This window comes from Somniosus microcephalus, chromosome 3 (genome assembly GCF_052327205.1).
Source record: "Somniosus microcephalus isolate GS21.2 chromosome 3, FLI_Smic_1.0, whole genome shotgun sequence".
NCBI classification, from domain to species: Eukaryota; Metazoa; Chordata; class Chondrichthyes; order Squaliformes; family Somniosidae; genus Somniosus; species Somniosus microcephalus.
In genome coordinates this window covers 280,482,217-280,508,032 of record NC_140989.1, presented here as the reverse complement: position 1 = coordinate 280,508,032, position 25,816 = coordinate 280,482,217, and the positions used below count along the sequence as shown (strand labels likewise).

Genomic DNA, 25,816 nt, shown 5'->3' with positions numbered 1-25,816 from the left:
GACCAAAAGCTGCTCAGGGTGCCAAAAAGTGCAAAATGCACCTCCGATTGCACCGCTGCATCCATGGGAATGGCCTTCAACCCCATGGCAACGTGTACATATTGACTTTGCTGGTCCATTCATGGACTCCATGTTTTTAATTGCGGTGGACGCACATTCTAAATGGCCAGGAGTGATTAAGATGACAACCACTACCTCGGAAAAGACGATCGCGGTGCTAAGAACGATATTTGCAAGAAATGGATTGCCAGAACAAATATGTTCAGACAACGGACCGCAGTTCGTGTCAGAGTAATTCCAGGAATTCATGAAGAAGAATGGGGTGAAACATTATACCTCTGCCCCATATCATCCGGCTGCAAACGGGTTGGCCGAGAGATTTGTACAAACGTTCAAAAAAGCAATAAAGGCCATGAGCGAAGATCAGATTCCACTACAACACAAGGTGGACAAATTCCTACTGGCATATCGAAACGCCACTCATGCAGTGACAAACCAAAGTCCTGCCATGATGTACTATAACAGGAGGTTGCGGTCCAGGTTGGACTTGTTAAAACCAAATGTGCGGAGGGAAGTTGAAAACAAACAGTTCCAGCATATAAATAACAAGACCACTCGGAGTTTCGAAATAGGACAACCAGTGTTAGCCCGGGACTATAAAAACGAGAAATGGCAATCTGGAACAATTCGGGCCAGACATGGACCCCTGATGTACACGGTAGATATTGGTGAAAATGTAATACGGCGTCATGCTGACCAACTGGTAGAATCGAGAACAAGGGTCGAACCCAGGGTTACGGCAGAGACAACCGTGGAAGACGTTAGTGAACCTGAAGCATCTACCTCAGAAGTGAATGTGCCTGAGGATGATGTCCAATCCATAAGAGATCAACTAGATGAGTCACCCCAGCAACGAGAATCAGAGACCCCTGAAAGGCGTTATCCAACTCGAATCAGGAGGCCTCCTCAGAGACTGAATCTTTGAACTGTTTTGCATGAAGTTGTATATATATATATATATCTGTATGTTATTATGTTATGTTAAATGGGGATATAACTGTTAAGCTAAAAAGGGAGGATTGTGGTGTATGTAACCTGTTCCACCTTAAGAGAACTACCTTAAGAGATGTACTACTTTCTCTTGGCTGCTGTATACTGTAATACCGGTGGTGACCACACCGGTATATAAACGTTGTGTAGGGATTTGCTGGGCAGTTCAGCCCTGACCTCCGAATAGTAAAGACCTGTTAAAGTTATTCTTGTGGTCTGTGTCCAGTGATTTATAATAAGCATAACTGGGACACACAGACTTAACATCAAGCATGGCCAGGATGGTGTCGGATCCCGCCCCCGGATATGACATCAGCCGTCAACCAGCTGTCAATCAAACCCCACTGTCTTTACGACAGCTACGGTTATCCGTACACGCTCTAGTCTCTTTCTGCACTCTGGGATAAATACCATCTATCCCTGTATCCCTGGGGACTTAGTTGTTTAGAACCCTTTTAGCCCATCTAGGACTTCCATCTCACTTATGTTGAAGTCATTGATTTTGCTTGGGTTATCTCTGAGGATTTGTGAATAGTAGGTCATGTCTAACTAATCTAGCTGGAATTTTTTGAAGTCACTAGCATAGTTTCTGGATGTTGTCTATCTTAACTTCCAGAAGGCATTTGACCAGATTCTGCACAAGAGATTAACAAATGAAAGTGCTCATAATTGGGGGTGATCTTGTGACATGGGTTGGTAATTGTTTTGGAGGTAGGAGATAAGAGTGGGGATGAAAGGAATGTTCTGATTAGCATGGTGAGACAAGTGGCCCTTGGGATCTTCCTGGCACGGACTCGATGGGCCGAATGGCCTCCTTCTATGCCATTATGACTCTATGCTTGAGGGGGGCATGCAACTCATATTTTAGCTTGTGAATACTTGGAGGAATTAATCAATCAGACAATTTACAATGTTGCGCTCTTCAGTTTCAAGCCTATTTGCATCTTTTAGGGTTTTCACCTCTTCTCTGCCTTCTTAATCTTGTGACTATTTTACCTTTGTGTTTAGCCTCTGCTATTTGATGTTTTTGTATTTGAGCTGTCTAAGCAGAATGGTTTGTTTTGTAGCTTGCTGCCACCCACAGGATTTACTTCATTTACTTCTCAGATGTCCATGGCACAAAGCTACACCACCCCCTTTATTGTCCACTCTATCTTTTCTGAACATTCGATAACCTTGAATGTCCAATCATTCCCATCTTCTGGGCAGCCATGTTTCTGTCATTCCCACAACATCATAGTTCCTTCCAGAATTCATGTAAATACATTTTATAGTGTTACCTCCTTTCATACTCCCCAGTGTCTGCCTATTCCTAGTCTCCAATTCTTCTCCTCTGTGACACAGACCAGCAGACTGACAAAGTTATCAACACTATTGTGTTTTTTCTTTGCTGCCGATGATTTTTTTCTATTTCCCCTTTCCTTGCTGCTTTGCTTGCACCTTTTTTCTTCCCCTTCTTTCACTCTTCCCATCTTCTGCTCACAGTGCGAGCAGGTTCTGTCCTCAGGTGACTGCCACCGAGATCACATGAAAAAACAAACATCTTTGGCTTGGCCGAAATAATCTAACTTTTCTTATTCAAATAAATTGCCTCCTTCTGTTACCATAGCTGACTTTAATCCTATACTTAGGAAGAACTCCAATGAGCAGCTTAGCATTGCATGGTGTTGATTTGAGTGCACAGCACCAGTGAAGTGAACATTTTAACAACTTTTAATTACTTGTCAGCAGTATGCTGCTAACTGATTGCAGTCAGATGTGAGCTTTAACTGTCAGTCTTGTAAATACTTCACACAAAGTAACTTTGTTTTAGGAAAAAATGCTCTATTTTGTAGAGTATAATTTGACATTACCTTAAGCCTTTGCAGGCTTCTGAGAATGGTAGCATGAGCTTTAGAAATCCTTTAATAATATTGTCCTATTTGTTCAAGATTTAAGCTAGAGCAATAAGGAAACAAAAATGATGCTAATTCCTCACTTAACACCCATTCTATGCTCCTCAGACAAGGAGGATGAGACAATCCAGCTGTGGTCACCTTGAATGGTGCCAGTTCCTTGATAAACCCAGCACTTTTCTCACATTCCTGAATAGAATACAAGGAAAAGCTTGTTGTCTGATGATCCTTCTCTTATCAAAAGCCCCCAACTTCTCTCCATTGCAGCCTTTCTTGTCTTTCTCTACTTTATTAATAAATTAGTCCTCTTAAATCTTTATCTAAACTGCAAATGTGACTGGCTTTTAAAGCCTAGTCTGGCCTTCTCTCCCTTTCTCAACCTTGGTGGTGTCCTGCTATATGGGCCTTGGCCTGTCACCTAGACTTTGCAATAAAAGCAGTGTATTTTGGCAGTGAGGAAAGGCCTTCTTATCCCTGAGCACTAACCTGTCAGTGTCTCCTCCCTCCTCCAGATGACTAGGTACATACTGGAGCCAACCTAAGCATGGAAATCAATCAAGACTGTCATAAATGCCAATTAAAAAAATTAGCAAGAGCTGACTGACAGGTTCAAAAAAGCAGACACAGCCTTCAAAAAGCTGACAACTCGATAATGGCCCTGATTATAAATCTATTACATGTGAAAACAAGTGGTTACATGAGCTTTCTAACTCAAACTTACAGATACTCAACATTCCTTCACTTGTATTGGAGGATAAAATAACTACTTGAAAGCCTGAAGGGGAAACCCAAATGTTGATGGGACAAATTTGGTGGTACATTTATGGGGGAAGGTGTCTGCTGGGAAATTTTACATCGTTACATTTAAAATGATGCAATCTCGTTCATTTCAAATCTTTTTGTACTTCATAATTGATAAAATATTACTTCAAAAAATGGAAACAAAGAAAAATTTGGATTTTAAATATGGAAACCAAAACTGCACGCAGTATTCCAGGTGTGGCCTCACCAATACCCTGTATAACTGCAGCAAGACTTCCCTGCTTTTATACTCCATCCCCCTTGCAATAATAGCCAAGATTCCATTGGCCTTCCTGATCACCTGCTGCACCTGCATACTAACTTTTTGTGTTTCATGCACCAGGACCCCCAGATCCCTTTGTACTGTAGCACTTTGCAGTTTCCCTCCATTTAGATAATAACTTGCTCTTTGATTTTTTCTGCCAAAGTGCATAACCTCACACTTTCCAACATTATATTGCATCTGCCAAATCTCTGCCCACTCACTTAGCCTGTCTATGTCATTTTGCAGGTTTTTTATGTCTTGGATATGTTGCACTCGGTCCCTTCCTCCAAATCGTTAATATAGATTGTAAAGAGTTGGGATCCCAGCACTGACCCCTGCGGAACACCACTAGTTACTGATTGCCAGCCCGAGAATGAACCATTTATCCCAACTCTTTGTTTTCTGTTAGATAGCCAATCTTCCACCCATGCCAGTATATTACCCCCAATCCCGTGATTTTTTATCTTGATCAGTAATCTTTTGTGTGGAACCTTGTCAAATGCCTTTTGGAAGTCCAAATACACTACATCCACTGGTTCCCCTTTATCCACCCTGTATGTTACATCCTCAAAGAATTCAAGCAAATTTGTCAAACATGACTTCCCCTTCGTAAAACCATGCTGACTGTTGGCTTGAAACACTGATGGTTGGCATGTATGCACTATTATTAGAACTTGCTTTTATGAGTTGGGAGTCTAACACTCTAGCATCATAGCTACCATTTAAACAAAAGGAATAGGCCCACTTAGTGTTCAACATTTATTCAACTACCAGTAACAAAAAACAAAATTAAATACAGTCAAAGCCTAGGTTATCTTAGTGTGGATGCAAGTTCTATAATTTACCAAGCAGTGACGGTCCGTGAGGCATAGTATGGTGAGATGAAACAGAGGTCAGATGCTTAGAGGAAGGGCATGAAAATTAAAGGGTACATAACTCTGGATAACTGCGATGCTGCACTGAGCAGCAGGTTATAAAGTGGCATATATGCTCTAGGGGCAAATCACCTAAGCAGCCGCCTGGCTAGAGATGGGAGGGTGAGCTGGCACTCCAGTCCCACTCCGCAGCAGCTTTAACCCTGCTGATTTTGCCAGCGGCTGAGGTGCCTGCCTGATTCAGGTGGGAGTCTGATTAATATATGCTAATTGGGGTCCTATGATGTACATAAAGACCCCGATGGCAATTTAGCAGCAGGCGTTCTGCTCAGTAAAACCAGTCGATAAAGAAGCGGAGACCCTAACAGGTAAGTTTTAAGCTTGTTTATGGCTCTAGGAGAAGCAGGGGTGCTCCTCTGGGCACCACAAGGAAAGTCTGTTAAAATTCCCACTGCTGTACGGCAGAACATAAGTTTAGCTATATGGTTTCAAGAATTGTTTTTAAATAAAAGACTTTAAGGTTTTTTCTTCTCTTTGCTGGGTCGGAGGAGGGGTGGGCAGGCGACATTTTCACTGGGGCCCTCCAGTAACTCGTCCAAGTGGCCACTCATCATGCAGGTCATCTAAAAAGTGAGTAGAGTGAAGATTAACAGGCTATTCAACTACAGACTGTAACATTTGCATATTGAATTATCATTGGCCCGCAGGCATCTGTAAGGAATACCTATTATATTCACATGTATCTGTAAGGACTGCTATTGTTTTGAAGACCGAGGCTAGGGTCCTAACTCCATCTTGTCCCCACTGTACTGCTGTGAGTAAGATCAGACCTAATGCTTCATAAAAGCGTTTAAACTGTAATACTCCGTTGTCCTGCAATTTATTATTTTTGTACAAGGTGTGCAAAACAAGACATGGTGTCAGAACAGGGATTTGAAATGGACATCGTTGGAGCTCCCTTACCTCGAATGAATTGGGAATCTTTGAACTTACTTAGAGAATGGCGCAAGTTCAAGCAACACGTGGTTGATATTCTTGGGTCCGTTGAAAAGCAAAGGGGAGGAAGAAAGATGCAGCTACCTACTCCTGTGGATCGGAGAAAAAGGGAGAGACATTTTTAACACATGGTCTCTCACCGCGGATGAAGCAAAGGTACTGAAAAGTTATTTTGACTGTTTTGAATCATATGTGATGCCCAAGACAAATATGATAATCGCTAGGTACAAGTTTCAGGAGAAAGTACAAGGAGCTAGTGATGTGCCTCAATGAATCCGAGACTCGACGTTAACGGAGCAAAGCAAGGCTTTTATTAACTAAGAAAGTAATACACAGTGGAGAAGTGTCTCCCATCCAAAGATCTGCTGCACTGTCTGTGAGACAGTGCAGCCTGCTTAAGTAGTGGCCAGGTATGGGCGGAGCCCTACACACAATACAGTACCGGAGGGGAAATGAAACTGAAACTAAACTAAACACAGAGAATACAGTGCCTGAGAACACAGAGAATACAGTGCCTGATGAACGGCATATTTCATCACATTCACCCCTTCTATAGATTTAGTCTGTTCGGGGGTTTGATAGTCCTCTGTGACCGACGTGGTGCCGCGGGTGTCGGCTGGGTGTCCCCGGTGGCCTCCTGGGTCTCTGCCGGGGGCGCCGCCAGGGTTGTTGAAGGGGTAGTTGGTGGGGGCACCGTTGGTCGATGTTCTTCCGGGGGTGATGAAAGAGTAGTGGGTGGGTAAGAGTTGCTGTGATCGCCGTTGCTGTTGTTGTCGTGGTTGTTGTCGTTACCGGCTGGGGCGACGTCTTTTATGGACACGGTGTCCTCCCTTCCGTCGGCGTGCCGGACATACGCGTATTGGGGGTTGGCGTGGAGTAGGTGCACTGACTCCACGAGAGGGTCCGTCTTGTGGCCCCTCACATGCCTTCGTACAAATACCGGACCTGGGGTGGAGAGCCATGATGGCATGGATACGCCTGAGGTGGATTTCCGGGGAAAGACAAACATTCGTTCATGAGGCGTGGCATTAGTGGCAGTACACAATAGCGACCGTATCGAATGGAGCACATCTGGGAGGACTTCCTGCCAGCGGGAGATAGGGAGGCCCTTGGTCCTTAGAGCTAGAGTGACTGCTTTCCATACTGTCCCGTTCTCTCGCTCCACCTGGCCATTACCCTGGGGGTTGTAGCTGGTGGTACGGCTCGTGGCGATCCCCCTGGACAGCATGTACTGGCGTAGCTCTTCACTCATGAAGGACGCCCCCCTATCCGTGTGGATGTAGCTTGGCATACCGAACAGGCAGAATAGGCTGTTGAGGCATTTAATGACCGTGGCGCTGGTCATGTCTGGGCAGGGGAAGGCGAATGGGAAACGGGAGTATTCGTCCACAATGTTCAGGAAGTAAACATTGCGGTCGACTGACGGGAGGGGGCCCTTGAAATCTAAGCTGAGCCACTCAAAGGGCCGTGTAGCTTTGATTAAGTGGGCTCCATCTGGGCGGTAGAACCGAGGCTTGCACTCAGCACAAGTGCGGCAGTTCCTGGTCAGAGACCGAACTTCCTCAATCGAGTAGGGTAAGTTGCGAGACTTTATGAAGTGGAACAGCCGCGTGACCCCTGGGTGGCAGAGGTCGTTGTGGAGGGTCTGTAGCTGATCCCCGGTGGCGCTGGCACACATCCCTCGTGAGAGGGCGTCGGGGGATTCGTTAAGGGCCCCTGGCCGGTAAATGATGTCATACTCAAAGGTGGAGAGCTCGATCCGCCACCTGAGAATCTTATCATTTTTAATCTTCCCCTTCTGTTTATTATTAAACATAAACGCTACCGACCACTGGTCGGTAAGTAGGGTGAAGCGTTTGCCGGCTAGGTAGTGGCGCCAGTGGCGCACTGCCTCCACAATGGCTTGGGCCTCCTTTTCCACGGAGGAGTGTCTGATCTCGGGCCCTTGGAGGGTCCTCGAGAAGAAAGCTACGGGCCGCCCTGCCTGGTTGAGGGTGGCCGCCAAGGCAAAGTCAGACGCATCACTTTCCACTTGAAATGGAGTGTTCTCGTCCACTGCCTGTAGCGTGGCCCGCTCAATATCCTGCTTAATGCTTTTGAAGGCGGCGTGGGCCTCAGCAGAGAGCGGAAAAGAGGATGCTTTCAAGAGGGGGCGGGCTTTGTCGGAGTAGTTGGGGACCCATTGGGAATAATAAGAAAATAACCCCAGGCACCTTTTCAGGGCTTTGGGAGTGTTGGGCAGGGGCAGCTCCCGTAGGGGGCGCAATCGGTCGGGGTCTGGTCCGATTTCCCCATTCTCCACCATGCTGCCTAGTATGCAGAGGCGCGTGGTGTTGAAAACGCACTTGTCCTCATTGTAAGTGAGGTTGAGTTTTTGTGCGGTTTTCAGGAACCTCTCGAGGTTCGAGTCGTGATCCTGCTGGTTGTGACCGCAGATGGTGACGTTGTCGAGGTAGGGGAAGGTTGCCTGCAAGTGGTGGTCATCGACCATGCGGTCCATCTCCCTCTGGAAGACCGAGACCCCATTCGTCACCCCAAAGGGGACTCTGAGGAATTGGTAGAGGCGTCCGTTCGCCTCGAAGGCGGTGTACGGGCGGTCCTCTGGTCTGATAGGGAGCTGGTGGTACGCTGACTTGAGGTCGATGGTGGAGAACACCCGGTATTGGGCGATTTGGTTCACCATCTCGGATATGCAGGGTAGTGGGTAGGCGTCTAGCTGGGTGTATAGATTAACCGTCTGGCTATAATCTATCACCATCTGCTTCTTCTCGCTACCCCTCACCACCACCACTTGGGCGCGCCACGGGCTGTTGCTGCGTTCGATAATGCGCTCCTTCAGGAGCCTGTCTACCTCGGTCGCGATAAGCCGCCTGTCCTCCCAGCTGTACCTCCTGCTTTTGGTCGCTATTGGCCGGCAGTTGGGAGTAAGGTTTGTGAATAGCGAAGGCGGCTTTACCTTCAGGGTAGCCAGACCGCACACTGTGAGGGGCGGCTGGGACCCACCATAATTGAGCGTGATGCTTTGGTGGTGGCACTGGAAATCCAGGCCCAAGATCACGCTCGCACATAGATTCTTCATGATTAACAATTTAAAATTATCATATACAGTTCCGTTAACGGACAATTGTACCGCGCAGTAACCCATAACGGTCGATGTCTGGGTTTTATCAGCCATAGAGATGGTGCCCCGAGCAGGGACCACCATTAGAGAGAGTTGTTGTGCTAGTTCAGGGTGGATAAAACTCTCCGTGCTTCCACTGTCAATTAAACATTTAACCCCGCACCCGTTTACCTCGATGTCCACCATTGATTTGGATAGCGGGTGCGGTCTGGTCTGGTCCACTGTGACCGATGCCACTGTAGGGCCCTGATCGAGACAAGATGGCGTCCACGCTGTCTGCTCACAAGATGGCGGACCACACGAGGTCGGGCAAGATGGCGTCCAAGATGGCCGCTCCCACGGCGCACACGCGGCGGTGGCGGGTTTTCCAGCGGGGTTCCCTCTGCACACCTTCCCAAAGTGCCCCTTCTTACCACACTTAAAGCAGGTGGTGCCTTTCGCCGGGCACAGGTTTCTGGTGTGCTTCGGCTGCCCGCAGAAGTAGCAGTTGGGGCTCCGACGCGTCGCGGCTGTCATAGGGCTTCTGGGGGGAGAGCGGGGCCCCGACGGTGTCGGGCTGCCGGGCGGGGAAGATGCCTTCCAAGATGGCGGCACCCTTGGTGCACACGTGGCGGTGTGGGCGGCGCGGGCTGAAGAGTAGGCGTCCGAGTTTCTCTGGGCCACATCCAGGGACCGCGCTGTGTCCACAGCCTGTTTCAGGTCCAATCCCGTTTTTTCCAGTAGTCTCTGCCGGATGTAAGTGGAGCTGAGGCCTGTGATAAAGGCATCACGAACAAGCTCGTCAGTGTACACTGCGGCTTTTACATCTTGGCACTTGCCGTCTTTGCCAAGCATTTTCAGGGTGACTAGGAACTCATCCAGCGATTCCCCAGGTCGCTGTGCGCGAGTAGCAAGCAGGTGCCTAGCGTACACCTCATTCGTAGGCTGCTGGTAATGCGCCTTTAGGATGTCGCAGGCGGCCGGGTACGTGTCGGCGTCTTGGATGAGGGGGTAAACTCGGTGGCTTACCCAATTCCGCAGGATTCCGAGTTTCATACTTTCGGCGTCCATAGCGCCTGTGACGGCTACGGAATTGTCCAGGAAGAATTCCATACACTTAAACCAGTGTCCGAAGCATGCCGATGCGTCCGAAGCATGCTGGTCCAAATCCAAACGTTCGGGTTTCAAGAGTTGATCCATTGCGTTGAAAATTTAGTTAATAAAATTGATGTGCCTCAATGAATCCGAGACTCGACGTTAACGGAGCAAAGCAAGGCTTTTATTAACTAAGAAAGTAATACACAGTGGAGAAGTGTCTCCCATCCAAAGATCTGCTGCACTGTCTGTGAGACAGTGCAGCCTGCTTAAGTAGTGGCCAGGTATGGGTGGAACCCTACACACAATACAGTACCGGAGGGGAAATGAAACTGAAACTAAACTAAATACAGAGAATACAGTGCCTGAGAACACAGAGAATACAGTGCCTGATGAACGGCATATTTCATCACAGCTAGTGAGTCATTTGAACAGTTCGTGACTGAGTTAAAACTACTGGTAAAAGACTGTGAATATGCAGAAGATAAAGATGAGATGGTCAGAGACCGCATTGTGTTTGGAATACATTCAGCTAAAGTGAGAGAGAAACTTTTGAATGTTGGGTCCGGGCTAACGCTGGACAAAGCTATGGACATAGCTAGATCGCACGAGATAGCCCAAGCACAGTTGAAAACCATAACCGGCGCCACGAGCAGTTCGCGTGAACAGACAGTGCACGTAGTTAATAGACACACACCAAAGAACACTGCCCAGAGAGCGTGTTTCGGAACAGAAAGAACAGAGAGAGTTCTAAAAATGAGCGACACAGGCATAAAACACTTCAAAAACTGTGGATATTGTGGAAACAAGATGCACGAGGAAAAGGTGCAATGCCCTGCAAAAGGAAGGCAATGTGCTTAATGGAACCACTTTGCTAAAGTTTGCAGGACCGTTTGCGGATAAACAGTACACACAGTGACTAACAGCCAAATGCCAGATAGAGAGCCAAATGCAGAGGAACTGTTTATTGATTCTGTGTCACAGAAAAAACAGATTTCAGAGACTGAGCAAGCCTTTGCCGATAGTGAGATTGGAAAACAGGGCAAAGAGCTTAAGGTTAAATTAGACACTGGAGCTCAGGTTAATGTAATTCCTCTGAGTGAGTATCACAGCTTGAAGGATGAGTGTGAGCTACAGCCCACCTCACGCAGACTGACCAGCTATGGGGGTGAGCAGCTCATTGTAAAAGGCACATGCGTGATGAAATGTAAGTACAAAGAAAGCGACATTATGTTGGACTTTTACATTGTTGACACTCAAGCACCTCCAATGCTAGGTCTAAAGGCATGTTTAGACATGGACCTCGTCAAGCTAGTGCTATCATTGACAGCACCAGTTGAGAAGCAGACAGTCATGGAGGAGTTTGTTGACGTTTTCAAAGGAATCGGACTATTCCCAGGTGAATGCACTATTCACCTTGACCCAGCAGCAACCCCTGTGGTTTGCCCACCGAGAAGGATACCCCTTGCTCTACATAGTCGCCTGAAGGAGGAGCTGCAGAGCATGGAGAATACAGAAATCATCGTCCAGGAAACAGAACCGACAGAGTGGGTCAACGCGTTAGTAGTGGTTGAGAAACCACGTACAGGCAAGCTCAGAGTCTGTCTCGACCCCAGAGATTTGAACAAGGCTATCAAATGCCCTCACTACCCTCTAGCAACGCTAGATGACATCACACCCAAGCTAGTGGGAGCACGTTACTTCAGTGTAATGGATGCACGATCAGGATACTGGACTATCAAGCTCACAGAAGATTCATCTAAGCTAACAACGTTCAACACACCATTTGGACGCTACCGATTTCTGCGTTTACCATTTGGTCTTATCTCAGCTCAGGATGAATTCCAGCAGAAGATCGACAAAACCTATGAAGGCCTCAACGGAGTAATCGCAATCATAGACGACATCCTCATCTATGGCAGGAATAGAGAGGAACATAAGAACATAAGAAGTAGGAGCAGGAGTAGGCCATACGGCCCCTCGGGCCTGCTCCGCCATTCAATAGGATCATGGCTGATTTGAACTTAGACTCACGTCCACTTCCCTGCCCTCTCCCTGTAACCCCTTATTCCCTTATCAGCTAGGAAACTGTCTATCTCCGTTTTAAATTTATTTAATGTCGCAGCTTCCGCAACTCTCTGAGGTAGTAAGTTCCATATATTTACTACCCTCTGAGTGAAGAAGTTTCTCCTCATCTCAGTTTTGAAAGGGCAGCCCCTTATTCTAAGATTATGCCCCCTAGTTCTAGTCTCACCCATCAGTGGAAACATCCTCACCGCATCCAGCCGATCAAGCCCCCTCACAATCTTATATGTTTCGATAAGATCACCTCTCATTCTTCTGAATCCCAATGAGTAGAAGCCCAACCTACTCAACCTTTCCTCATAAGTCAACCCCCTCATCTCCGGAATCAACCGAGTGAACCTTCTCTGAACTGCCTCGAGAGCAAGTATATCTTTTCTTAAATATGGAAACCAAAACTGTACGCACGGTGGCATAGTGGTTAGCACTGTTGCCTCACAACGCCAGGGACCCGGGTTCAAATCCGGCCTCGGGTGACTGTCTGTGTGGAGTTTGCACATTCTCCCCGTGTTTGCGTGGGTTTCCTCCGGGTGCTCCGGTTTCCTCCCACAGTCCAAAGATGTGCGGGTTAGGTTGATTGGCCATGATAAAAAATTGGCCCTTAGTGTTAGGGGGGATTAAATACATGGGGTTACGGGGATAGGGCTTGGGTGGGATGGCTGTCGGTGTAGGGACTAGGTGCTAGGGTTTGGATGATCAGCCATGATCTCGTTGAATGGCGGAGCAGGCTCGAAGGGCTGAATGGCCTACTCCTGCTCCTATCTTCTATGTTTCTATGTTTCTATGTATTCAAGGTGTGGCCTCACCAATACCCTGTATAACTGCAGCAGGACTTCCCTGCTTTTATACTCCATCCCCCTTGCAATAAATGCCAAGATTCCATTGCCTTCCTGATCACCTGCTGTACCTGCATACTAACCTTCTGTGTTTCACACACCAGGACCCCCAGATCCCTTTGTACTGTAACACTTTGCAGTTTCTCTCCATTTAGATAAAACTTGCTCTTTGATTTTTTCTGTCCAAGTGCATAACCTCACATTTTCCAACATTATATTCCATCTGCCAAATTTTTGCCCACTCACTTAGCCTGTCTATGTCCTTTTGCAGGTTTTTTATGTCCTCCTCACTCACTGCTTTCCCTCCCATCTTTGTATCGTCGGCAAACTTGGATACGTTGCACTCAGTCCCTTCCTCCAAATCGTTAATATAGATTGTAAAGAGTTGGGGTCCCAGCACTGACCCCTGCGGAACACCACTAGTTACTGATTGCCAACCCGAGAATGAACCATTTATCCCAACTCTCTGTTTTCTGTTAGATAGCCAATCTTCCACCCATGCCAGTACATTGCCCCCAATCCCGTGATTTTTTTTATCTTGCGCAGTAATCTTTTGTGTGGCACCTTGTCAAATGCCTTTTGGAAGTCCAAATACACCACATCCACTGGTTCCCCTTTATCCACCCTGTTTGTTACGTCCTCAAAGAATTCGAGCAAATTTGTCAAACATGACTTCCCCTTCGTAAAAGCATGACAGGAACCTCCGTGCGATGCTGCAAAGATCACCGGAGAAATGTATCCAGCTCAACCCTGAGAAAAGCATAATTGGATCAACCAAGATCAGTTATTTCGGGCATCGCCTCTCAACTGATGGCATTAAGCCGGATCTAGAGAAAATCGCCACCATCAAGAAGATGGAGCTGCCAAAGAACCGCGCAGAGCTAGAGACAGTACTAGGCATGGTTAACTACTTAGCCAAGTTTGCCCCGAGCCTCTCCGAAGTCAACGCACCCATGCGTCAGTTGCTCAAACAATCCAATGAGTTCCTGTGGGACAAACAATATGACACAGCATTTCAGAAAATGAAAGACCTAATCACCAGAGAACCAGGACCAGTTCTTGCCTACTTCGACCCCAACAAAGAGCTCAGACTACAAGTGGACGCATCAAAGTATGGACTAGGTGCAGTATTACTGCAAGAAGGAAAGCCCATCGGCTATGCTTCCAGATCTCTCACAGACAGTGAAATCAACTATGCTCAAATCGAGAAAGAGCTATATGCAATTCTGTTTGGATGTAAGCGTTTCCAGCAGTACGTTTATGGCCGACAAGTCATTGTGGAATCCGACCACAAGCCCCTCGAGTCAATCATGGGGAAACCACTAGCCGCAGCCCCACCAAGGCTACAGAGAATGATCCTTCAACTACAGAAGTACGACTTCACAATCATTCACCGTCCAGGCAAAGACATTCCTGTCGCAGACACGCTCTCCAGAAAGTCTCTTAGCTACCAGGACAACAGCCTCAGTGAAGGCATGGATGTGCAGGTGCACATGGTATACAACAGCTTACCTGTGAGTGACTCAAAACTGAAGGAGATCCGAGCAGGAACAGAGAAAGATGCACAACTCACACTGCTGAGCAAAGTCATACATGAAGGATGGCCTGAGGAAAGGAGGAAATGCCCTCAGAGCATATCTGAATTCCGGAACCACAGAGACGAACTGTCACAAATCAACGGAATCATCTTCAAAGGGGAGAAAATCATCATTCCTACCAGTCTCAGAGAAGAGATGTTGACAAAAATTCATGCTGGACACATGGGCATGGAAAAATGCAAACAAGGAGCATGTGACATTATGTTTTGGCCCAGAATGTGCAAACACATTGAGGACATTGTCGGAAAATGTTCCATTTGTCTAGAACGCCGCCCATCAAATGTCAAAGAGCCCATGATACCTCACCGTATCCCAGACAGGCCAGAGGTCATCAGCTGCAAGCAAGTGCATGCAAAAACGTGTACAGAGACAGCAACACCAAAAGAGATACTATGGCAGGTCAGCTAGACTACTGCCGCTGCTGCACAATGGAGAATCTGTCAGAATCCAGGAGCATGACTACTGGAAGCCAGCAGTCGTCATCCAGCCAGCTGACACTGAGCGATCGTATCACGTCCGCACCCCAGAAGGACAGGTGTACTGCCGCAATCACAGGCACCTCCTGAACACCAAGGAACAACACTGTCATTCCGACGAGAGGATCAGTTCAACAGAGTGTGATGAACAGAGCAATACACAAAACACATCATACTTACCTGAACCTAAACCTGAACCTGATTTGTTGACCAATTCAGGAGCATGCTCAGTTCCATACCACACAAGGTCGGGACGAGAGTTCAAGCCAAGAGTTATCCTTGACTTGTGAACTGTCAAAGGGTGTAGGCAGATCGCTGCCCTAAAAAGAACTACATCATTATTGAAACATTGAGATGTTTTCAGCGCTAGTTAAATGCTGAGTTTACTTATATGTTTATGCTACCGAGAACATTAGGTAGAAGAAAGGTTTAAAAGTACTGCATAATATTTTTCTTTTAAAAGAAAGGGGATGTAACATTTGCATATTGAATTATCATTGGCCCGCAGGCATCTGTAAGGAATACCTATTATAATCACATGTATCTGTAAGGACTGCTATTGTTTTGAAGACCCAGGCTAGGGTCCTAACTCCATCTTGTCCCCACTGTACTGCTGTGAGTAAGATCAGACCTAATGCTTCATAAAAGATTTTAAACTGTAGTACTCCGTTGTCCTGCAATTTATTATTTTTGTGCAAAGTGTGCAAAACCAGCCACAGACGAGGGCGAAACCAAATCCTATTCTCACCTGACGTCCACATTGCTGCACTTTCAGCAGGGATCACTGAATTGCAATCAGTAGCGGGAAGCCTGACTGATTTTCCTCTCCTAACCCTGGGTCTCTGAGGCCAACTACAGTTGTCCACTGTTATCCTGACTGAGATCAGGTATTTCAACACACACTGCGATCAAACCTGGAACCATTCTAGTGGGGTAGAATTTTAATTTTTCTGTTGGTGCAGTTTGCCCTTTAGTGGATCATTCCAATAAGAGAATAATTTTATGAAGTGGATTTGTGGCAAAAAGGGGAACCGGCTGCAGGGAGGAAGGCATGTCCTTAGCTGCCCTGTGCTGGTCTTTCCACCACATTTAAGGCAAAAGTCCGTTGTAAAACAAATGAGGAAACTCAGACTGAGGTGACACAGGACAGCTGGTGACATGCCAGCCATCCTGATATTCTAGATGTCCAAGTCCAATGCCGTGTGCCCAGTTTATTTATCACTGCTACTTAATCCATTTCCTCTTTGGCAAAGAAGCATGTTCCCCATGAGGTAGCCATCTCCAGAGTTGTTGACCAACTCAAGAATCAAGCAGAAAAGACCATCTGGATCTGCTGGAACATTTAACAGTCAACAACAGAAGCCATAAGTATCCTCAAAGAGAATATTTATTTAAAGAATATTTAAAGGCTTTATTCATCTAATGCAGGTTCGTTTGATACGTCATTTTGTTGCAATTTCATCCTTATGTTACAATCCTTATCACTCTTACCAGAAATACACATCATCTGTTTTTTTGTGATACTGTGTTTTACCAAAATGAAGGAAAAAACCTGAAAGTCTTTTATTTAAAAAACAACTCTTGAAACCATATCGGTAAACTTGTGATTATTTGTGTTTCATTTGCTTAAATCACTTTTTCAGGTTGTCATTCTCAGAGGACTGTTATAGTCCATATCAAACACCTCTGTATTGTAGAAAGCTATTTAGAAATGAAGGCTCAGATTATGTAAATCAAGTCTGGCACCAAGCCCTCTCTACTCTTTTATATGTGTGTAACAGCAGAATTGTATTCCACCACAATCTGTAACCTCGTGGCACGGCATATCCCTCACTCTACCATTACCATCAAGCCAGGGGACCAACCCTGGTTCAATGAGGAGTGCAGAAGAGCATGCCAGGAGCAGCACCAGGCATACCTAAAAATGAGGTGCCAACCTGGGGAAGCTGCAACACAGGACTACATGCATGCTAAAAAGTGGAAGCAGCATGCTATAGGCAGCTAAGCGATCCCACAATCAACAGATCAGATCAAAGCTCTGCAGTCCTACCACATCCAGTCGTGAATGGTGGTGGACCATTAAACAACTAACGGGAGGAGGAGGCTCCATGAATATCCCCATCCTCAATGATGGTGGAGCCCAGCACGTGAGTGCAAAGACAAAGCTGAAGCATTTGCAACCATCTTCATCCAGAAGTGCCAAGTGAATGAGTCACATCGGCCTCCTCCTGAGGACCCCACCACCACAGAAGCCAATCTTCAGCCAATTTGATTCACTCCATGTGACATCAAGAAATGGCTGAGCGCACTGGATACACTGGGCCCCGACAACATCCCGGCTATCGTGCTGAAGAATTGTGCTCAAGAACTAGCCATGCCTCTAGCCAAGCTGTTCCAGCACAGCTATAACACTGGCATCTCTCCGTCAATGTGGAAAACTGCCCAGGTATGCACTGTCCACAAAAAGCAGGACAAATCCAATTGGGCCAATTACCGCCCCATCAGTCTACTCTCAATCATCAGCAAAGTGATGGAAGGTGTCATCGACGGTGCTATCAAGCAGCACTTACTCACCAATAACTTGCTCACTGATGTCCAGTTTGGGTTCCACCAGGACCACTCAGCTCCTGACCTCATTACAGCCTTGGTCCAAACATGGACAAAAAAGCTGAATTCCAGAGGTGAGGTGAGAGTGACTGCCTTTGACATCAAGGCAGCAGTTGACCAAGTATGGCATCAAGGAGCCCTAGTAAAACTGAAGTCAATGGCAATCGGGGGGAAAACTCTCCACTGGCTGGAGTCAAAGCTAGCACAAAGGAAGATGGTTGCGGTGGTTGGAGGCCAATCATCAGAGTCCCAGGACATCACTGCAGGAGTTCCTCAGGGCAGTGTCCTAGGCCCAACCATCTTCAGCTGCTTCATCAATGACCTTCCCTCCATCATAAGTTCAGAAGTGGGGATGTTCGCTGATGATTGCACAGTGTTCAGTGCCATTCACAACTCCTCAGATAATGAAGCAGTCCATGCCCACATGCAGCAAGACCTGGACGAAATTCAGGCTTGGGCTGATAAGTGGCAGGTAACATTCGCACCACACAAGTACCAGACAATGACTATCTCCAAAAAGTGAGCGTCTAACCACTGCCCCCTTGACATTCAATGGCATTACCATCACCAAATCCCCCACCATCAATATTCTGGGGGCCACCATTGACCAGAACCTTAACTGGACCAGCCACATAAATACTGTGGCAACAAGAGCAGGTCAGAGGCTGAGTACTCTGCGGCGAGTGTCTCACCTCCTGACTCCCCAAAGCCTTTCCACCATCTAGAAGGCACAAGTCAGGAGTGTGATGGAATACTCTCCACTTGCCTGGATGAGTGCAGCTCCAATAACACTCAAGAAGCTCGACACCATCCAAAACATAGCAGCCCGCTTGATTGGCCCCCCCATCCACCACCTTAAACATTCATTCGCTCCACCACCAGCGTACCGTGGCTGCAGTGTGTACCATCTACAAGATGCACTGCAGCAACTCACCAAGGCTTCTTTGACAGTACCTCCCAAGCCCGCAATCTCTACCACCTAGAAGGACAAGGGTAGCAGGCGCATGGGAACACCACCACCTCCAAGTTCTCCTCCAAGTCACACACCATCCTGACTTAGTATATCGCCATTCCTTCATCTTCGCTGGGTCAAAATCCTGTAACTCCCTACCTAACAGCACTGTGGGAGTACCTTCACCACACAGACTGCAGCGGTTCAAGAAGGCGGCTCACCACCACCTTCTCAAGGGCAATTTGGGATAGGCAATAAATGCTGGCCTTGCTAGCGATGCCCACATCCCAGGAACGACTAAAAAAAAAAGCTACAAATATTTTTACAAGCAAGCCCATTTGACATTGTACAGTACATTGTAACGTTCTTTTTACTTTTTCTCAACATAAGTTAGTAATAGCTTAAGGGGTCACTCTCTTAAAGGCAAGCAGCTCCAACTTCCAATGTGGTTTAACTATTTGCTTTTTAGATTTAAGGAGTGATTATTGAAGACTTATTATATTAACCTGTGACCTTGCAATACTGAATGAGATTTGGTACATTCTGATTTATATTAAAATTCCTGACAAAATGACACGTGATTCTAATATTGCCATTTCCCCACCTGTTTCTAATACACTACTATTTAGCACTGTTATTATTAAAGTACTTCAATGCAAAATTAACGGGAACCTCAGAAATTGGTGCTGTGCTTCTCTTCTTTGGTATTAATTTACAACCATATCAAAGCATGCAGCAGATGCAAAAAATAAAACTTGCAACTGATTTTATGAAAATGCAGCAAAGGGTTTCCCTTGACAGGACCACATAGAAACACACTCGTACACATCTGCACACCATTAGTAATACTGCAGATATACTATATTCTCACATCCTTCTTTCATTCCCACAGTTTTCAGACCAGATGTTGATTAGAGATTTGGGACTTGCTTTATCAGAGCAGCGTGCTTTTTGTCTAAAGCCACACATAGGGCAATGTCAGAACCCATTGTTCATCCAGAGTGAGAGGCATCTCTGATATTATTTACCTTCATGGAGTGCTGTCATGTTTCATGATACCTTTCCTTTTCAAACTGAGTGATTTACAATATGATGGAATTGCTTTATATGCAGTAGATCAGGACAGACAGCACATGTATCAAGATTATCTGTAGCATTCATAGTGCTGTACGTTTTTCTCCATTTTTTGGATCAAACCTTAGTCTTTGCATGGTCAGAAAAAACACATTGATGGGTTATGCATATATTTAAATTTGTGATGTAGCATCCATACATAAATATATATCAACCCAAAGTTAAGGAGTTTATTTAGGGTTATTTTATTGTCACTTGTTTAAGTGATTTGCTGGTTTTAAATAAGCAAGGAAACTTTCACTTAAGTAAGCATAGAAATGTTTTGTTAGGTAAGGGTAATTTTTGTTAGGTAAGGGTATCAAGGGATACGGAACTAAAGCGGGTAAATGCAGAAGGTACAGATCAGTCATGATCTAATTGGATGGCGGAGCAGGCTCGAGGGGCTGAATGGCCTATTCCTGTTCCTATGTTCACGCATGAAAACAGAAAACATTCTCTCGTGAAAATGTCCTCCCTTTTCCTCATCTTGAATCTCCTTGTGCAGGTACTTTCCCTAAACAGTTTGGAACAGAAATGGTAGATTATGATTGACAGGAATTGAATCGGCCACATTGCCACTGATTTTAGCAATGAGTTTCCACTAATTTTACTTGGATTTTTAATTAAAAGATCAATTTGAGTCCATTCCCAATTACATGGAATCCAAGCAGTCGGCACAGACCATGAAAAATCAGCATGCAAGGAGACAAAATGGGATTTGACAACCATTGTATTTAGCTGGACAGTGCTGGAAATGTACTTCTATAGAGTTTAATCTATTTGTAGTCAATTTGCTGCTGCCCTCAGGGAGGGTTCCAACTCTTATTGCTTTGGGGTTGTGTTACCTACAAGATGACCCGCCTGGCAATATTGGGCCTGAATTTGTGATCGGAGGCTTCCCATGGGAGGATGCCTCCGATCATCAAAAAATCTACGCATTTACCTGATGGTCCAGGAGATACGGAGACTTGTGATCCTGGGCCTCTCCTGGTAGAAATACGTAGAGGCCCACGTATCCCAGGGGCACATGCAGTTCACAAGCACCCCTGGGATCAGGTGGGCCAGCCCAACCAATGAAAGAAGGGAATCCCCATTCATACTTATGGGACTTCCATACGTACAGAACTGTCATAAGTATGAATGGGTTTGACTTAAAAAAATATACGAACACGTGAAATTTTTTTAAAGTTACATATATAACATTAATTAATTAAATATTTTGAACAAAAATTTTATTTTTTGAAATTTTTTAAAATATATTTTAACCGGGCTAACTATAAACTTACCTTATAGGATATGGTTTTTAATGTATAAGTGAGTGATAACATTTTATTTTTCTATTTTTTATTATTCTTATGCTGGTAAAAGTAGGCCTTATGCCTGCTTTTACCAGGCGTAAGAATTCCATGGCCTTTCAGCGGGCGGAAATTGGGTAAATAGCGCAACTCTCCACCCGCAGGGGCCCTTTTCCTGGGGATGCAGAGAATTCTTGACAGATCGCAAGTGCCAGGTTTCAGCGCCTGTGCTTCCCATGCCTAAGCCCGGAACTTATGCGGCCCCTACGGGCGCCTGCGCACCTTGTACACACCCATAGGGGTTGCAAAATACAGCCCATTGTTTTAGAGCCTAGTCAAGCTCTCAACAAAGTTAATAATCTGATACCTGTGTCAGACACATCTGGAGAACTCCAAGGCACTAAATAATTGACCAACCAGACTGGCTGATTGGTGGGATCTGGATGGGTCGAGCTGTCACTGGAGGCTGAGGTTCTTTCCACTCAGCCCCATTTCAAGCCAATGCCTTAACAGGCAGGGCAAGTCCCAGCTGCACTTGCAGCAGAAAGCTTACCAATGCTCTGTTCTGGGAAGCAGTGCAATTTTTGTTGGTATTTCTGTACAGAGAGAGATGTGCACTCCATATCAGGCAAACAGAAAGTATACCTGGATGGATGTCTCAGTAATTTAATTTGGAGACCTTTAAGGATGCTGATGGGTTTTGGCAGGTCTCAGACAGCAGCAGACTAAAAGAAAGAAGTCGTTGAGATGGAGTAAAGTTTAATTTACAATGAAAAATTGCCATTGTTGCTGTTCATTTCCATATCACTAAAGGCAGCAACTCCTGCCACAATGAAAGTATTACCAGTGAAAATTGGACAGTGAGGAGTAGAATTTTATTTTTGGCGGTGGTGGAAATTGGGCGGGAGTAGATTGGCCGCCTATTAATCCCCCCAGTGATTTTCCTTTCCATTAACCCCTAAATTTCCATTGTTTGTTCATTAAAAAGCAATGGGTATATGGTAAGTGAAAAGTGATGCTTTCAGTCATCTCTAAACTATGTCTGTGCACTGACTGAATCTTCTGAAAAACTTCAGAAAAGCATTCATTTGAATTCAGCCAAGACTGGGGGAGTGCCAGTTTATATATCAATGTGCTGATTTCACCAGTTCATCAATCTGTTAGTACAGTAGTTAGTAAGGACTTCAGCTGAAGTGAACCTGCTCATGTAATGAAACTCCTGATGCAGTGAATGCTGTCATGACAAATCAGATTTCCTTATAAAAGAGTTGCACTGTATCACAATTCATCAGTGATTTGTTGCCTAATAGACAGCTTTAGAAAAAAATTAAGGGAAAGAAAATCAATGCAACATCTTTGATAATATTCTGCTGGATGCATTAACCATCTATACTTTCCATTAGCCTAAAGGGATGATTTTGTGAGTCTCACTAGACTGGAGTAGAATTGACTTTATACAGTGTTACAACCCTATCTCAGATCCACATTCCCCTCTCGTGGAGCTCCACACTGGGAACCTGGCCTTGCAAAATGACTAATGTTCTTTCACGTTCTCTTTGCTAGCCTCCTCTAACCCCTATGGTTGGGAAAGCAAGGGATCTGCATGGATTCTCCAATGTCTCTTGTGATGCGCTCCTTAACTATCTTAGAGATTGACTTCATTTACTGGCTTAATTTGCCATAGGCATGCAGGCTACAAGTGGCAGTACAGCCACTTCCTTTGTTCACTAATTGCTTTTTGGGGCAATTGCTCCCTTCTACAGACATCTTAGCTCATTTCCTATAGAAAACTGTAGTGCAAATTTCAACTGAGACTAAGACTTGAACTTGAGTGGGTTTGTTGGGAGGTTGCATCATTGTAACTGTTGCTATCCATCCAATCCCAATTTGCGATTTAAGTGGCCCTTGATGCAAGGAATGCTGATTCTGAGGATTGGAAGGCTTGCTGTTTTTAACAGCCAGTGTCAGCATCAAGTACTCCCAAGCTCATTCCCACTAGGGTTGAAATGGCCCATATACTGTACTTTAGGAACTATGGGCTAGAAATGAGCCTCCTTAGCACCTCCCATTATCGCCTCTGGGGGGGGCGATAATGGGACACTAACGACTTACCGCACGGCGCGGCAATGTTACTGCCCGGAGATCGTGACGTCATCCGGCTGCGCATCGCCCTGGTTGCGCCCCAGGCCCGAATTTCGGTTTCGCCCCTGCAGTGTCACCAGGCGAAAATACTGTCAGTTGCAGGAGGTGTTCATCGGGAGACCGGGCGCTTCGGGGGCAATACTTAAAGGCGAGGTGCCGAGGTAAGTAAAAAAAAAACTGAAATGCTCTTTCTCTTTTTTTCTTTGTCTTCGCCAGCGATCAATCAGCCCGGCACTCTGCTGCAGTTGATCGGGCTGCATCGAGGCTGCTGTTGGGGACCAGGTAAGTTTTTCCCTTGCGGAGCCTGCAGCGATGGCCCTTCCCTTTAAGGGAGGGAAGGAGCCTTCCAAAGCGGCAGCACTGCACGGCCCACTGCACACCTACCGCCCCGCCTGCTGCGCTCCAGGAATGAAGTGGAGCACTTGATTTAGTGCTCCATGTCCTTCCTGGAGCACAAAATCCCAATTTTTTAAAAGCTGGGAATCATTAGAGCTGGCCTCCAAGTGGGGCGGTACTGAATTTCTCCCCCTAATTCCCATTGAAATCAGAATGACATGGATATGCCACACACCCACATTTTGCACATGGTATCAGATCTACTCTTTTTTCTTCATTTAACTTGCTCTGCTAGTAATTGGCTTTTGACACCACCTCTATGTTGCAACTTTTTTGGCTTTTTTCAGTGTTGCAAAAATGATGTTACAGTACTTTCTTGCTCATTTATTGTTCTAACTGAATCCCGAAAGTTAAATAGTTCTTTTGCACAAAGACGAGCAGACGTGGCTGGCATCCACTGGCACATTCATTCCCCTCAGACTTGTCGGACGGTGCAAATTCCACTATTTCATATAGTAATAATGCAAACCTGACGTTAGATTCAGTTACTACTAGAGCCTGCTTCTAAAGAACTAACATTGTGCCTAACTTTCATTAACAGGTAATTTAGCTTTAGGCGGTTAGCTATCGCTTGCAAGGACACCTGTGACCCATTTGGGCTTGATACATTTAATGGAAGCTTATATTTCATCTCTCATTAAGTTAAGTGCTGTGTTGGGCATCTGTTTTCAATGCAAAATTGAGAAGCTATTGAATTAACTTATAGCTGTGTCTGAAAGCCTCTAACTGAGTTAGGTCTTTAAATGACTCATTGTTGTGGTTCATCCTTGCCATCTGATTGGACTCTAGATTAGTGGACCTTGGCTTCATTAATTCCAGATCCCCAACTCCATTAATTCCTTGTTCCTAATCCTATTAATAACTTGCATATTTTCCAATTATAAAATATAAATGATGTGTTCCCCTTCCACCATCCCCCTCCAGAAAAATGATCACATTTACAGAAGCACCAAGAAGAAGGAGGCCATAATTATAATTGATATTAGGGGAAAGTCCCTTTGGACAGATAGGAGAGATGTGAGGTTTTCTTGGTGTGGTTCTGGTAACCCTTCTATTCTTTTGGACATTATGCTCCTGATCTGCCAGGATTAATTTATGCAGTTGACATGCAGATGCCTAACCATTGCCAATCCATTCCCTTTTTGTAGAGCTTCTGATTGGATACATATTTCTGACCCAAGCATAACACTTCTTTAGTTAATTATTGTACATCCATTCTTTTATTTTAGCCAAAGACAGCGACACCTATCAGCTTGAATTTGACAAATCCGTATCTTCTGCAAAAGATGTTTTTCAGTTGAATTATTTTTATAGAACAGTTAAAACCTGATTGAATCACTTTAGCCAACATCACATATCTCTTTTTGAGATAAATTTCAAAAGTTCCATTTATCCCAATCACACGGGACAAAATTGATAAGTTCACATGTTGTTTTAATTAATGGTTCCATCCTCATCCAACAAATTTTTTTTAAATTGCGATACCTTGGTGCAAAATCAATGCCCCATAGTGTAAGACACCACCAGGTTAGAAGAGATGCGTTAAATTAAATTATAAAAAAGTAGTAGCCAAATGATTCCAAGCTTGGGTTATAAAAATCTGTAGGTTGTAAGAAGAAGTGAAGGACTGAGGATTGGTTTTGAGGTCCTGGAAAATAGTGAGGTAGTATAGAGGATAGTGTGTTAAATCTTCATATTAATGCAGGGAAGTGAAATTGGTGTATTTGGAGCTTAGGAGAAACAAAAGATGAGCATTCAAAAGAGCAATGATCAAAGTAGTATTTCTAAAATGTAGAAAGACAATAGGCCAGATTTTGCTGTAGCAGGGCATCTGCCATTGGTTAGACTTGAACCTGCACACCTCAGCTCAAAAAGATTTTGCCCCCTAAGCTGCTAAAAGTGCGAGCTGATAACGGTGCAGTGAGGGAAACAGGGCATCTGGGACCTGAGTGAACAGGGCAACCAACAGGGTATCGCCTTAACCAATGAGATTTAAGGGTTGGGAAATAAACAGCGTAAGGACTGAGGAGGGTGAATTAGAGTGGGCCAAGTCAATGTCAAATCAGGTACAGAAAGAAAAATAGAGGGAAAGAAAGATTGGATTAAGAGAAACAGAAAAAAAGGAAGGGTAAGACAAAAACATTTTTAATTTAAAATTTGACCTTTTTAAAATCTCCTAAAACAATTCACCACTTCAAAGAATGAGACTCCACACTTTAATAGTTAATTTTGGTGCCAGAGA

The 25,816-nt window shown here is 45.3% G+C and overlaps 1 long non-coding RNA gene across 1 annotated transcript; it reads right to left on the bottom strand.

Annotated features, from left to right (window-relative positions):
• Nucleotides 1-4,762: 4,762 nt before the first annotated feature.
• On the bottom strand, nucleotides 4,763-24,154 carry LOC147122001 (uncharacterized). The gene is made up of 3 exons (XR_015075418.1): nucleotides 23,149-24,154; nucleotides 5,880-5,972; nucleotides 4,763-5,509 (listed from the first exon to the last, which is right to left on the bottom strand). It is a non-coding gene; the product is annotated as an uncharacterized LOC147122001 (long non-coding RNA).
• Between the last annotated feature and the right edge of the window lie 1,662 nt (nucleotides 24,155-25,816).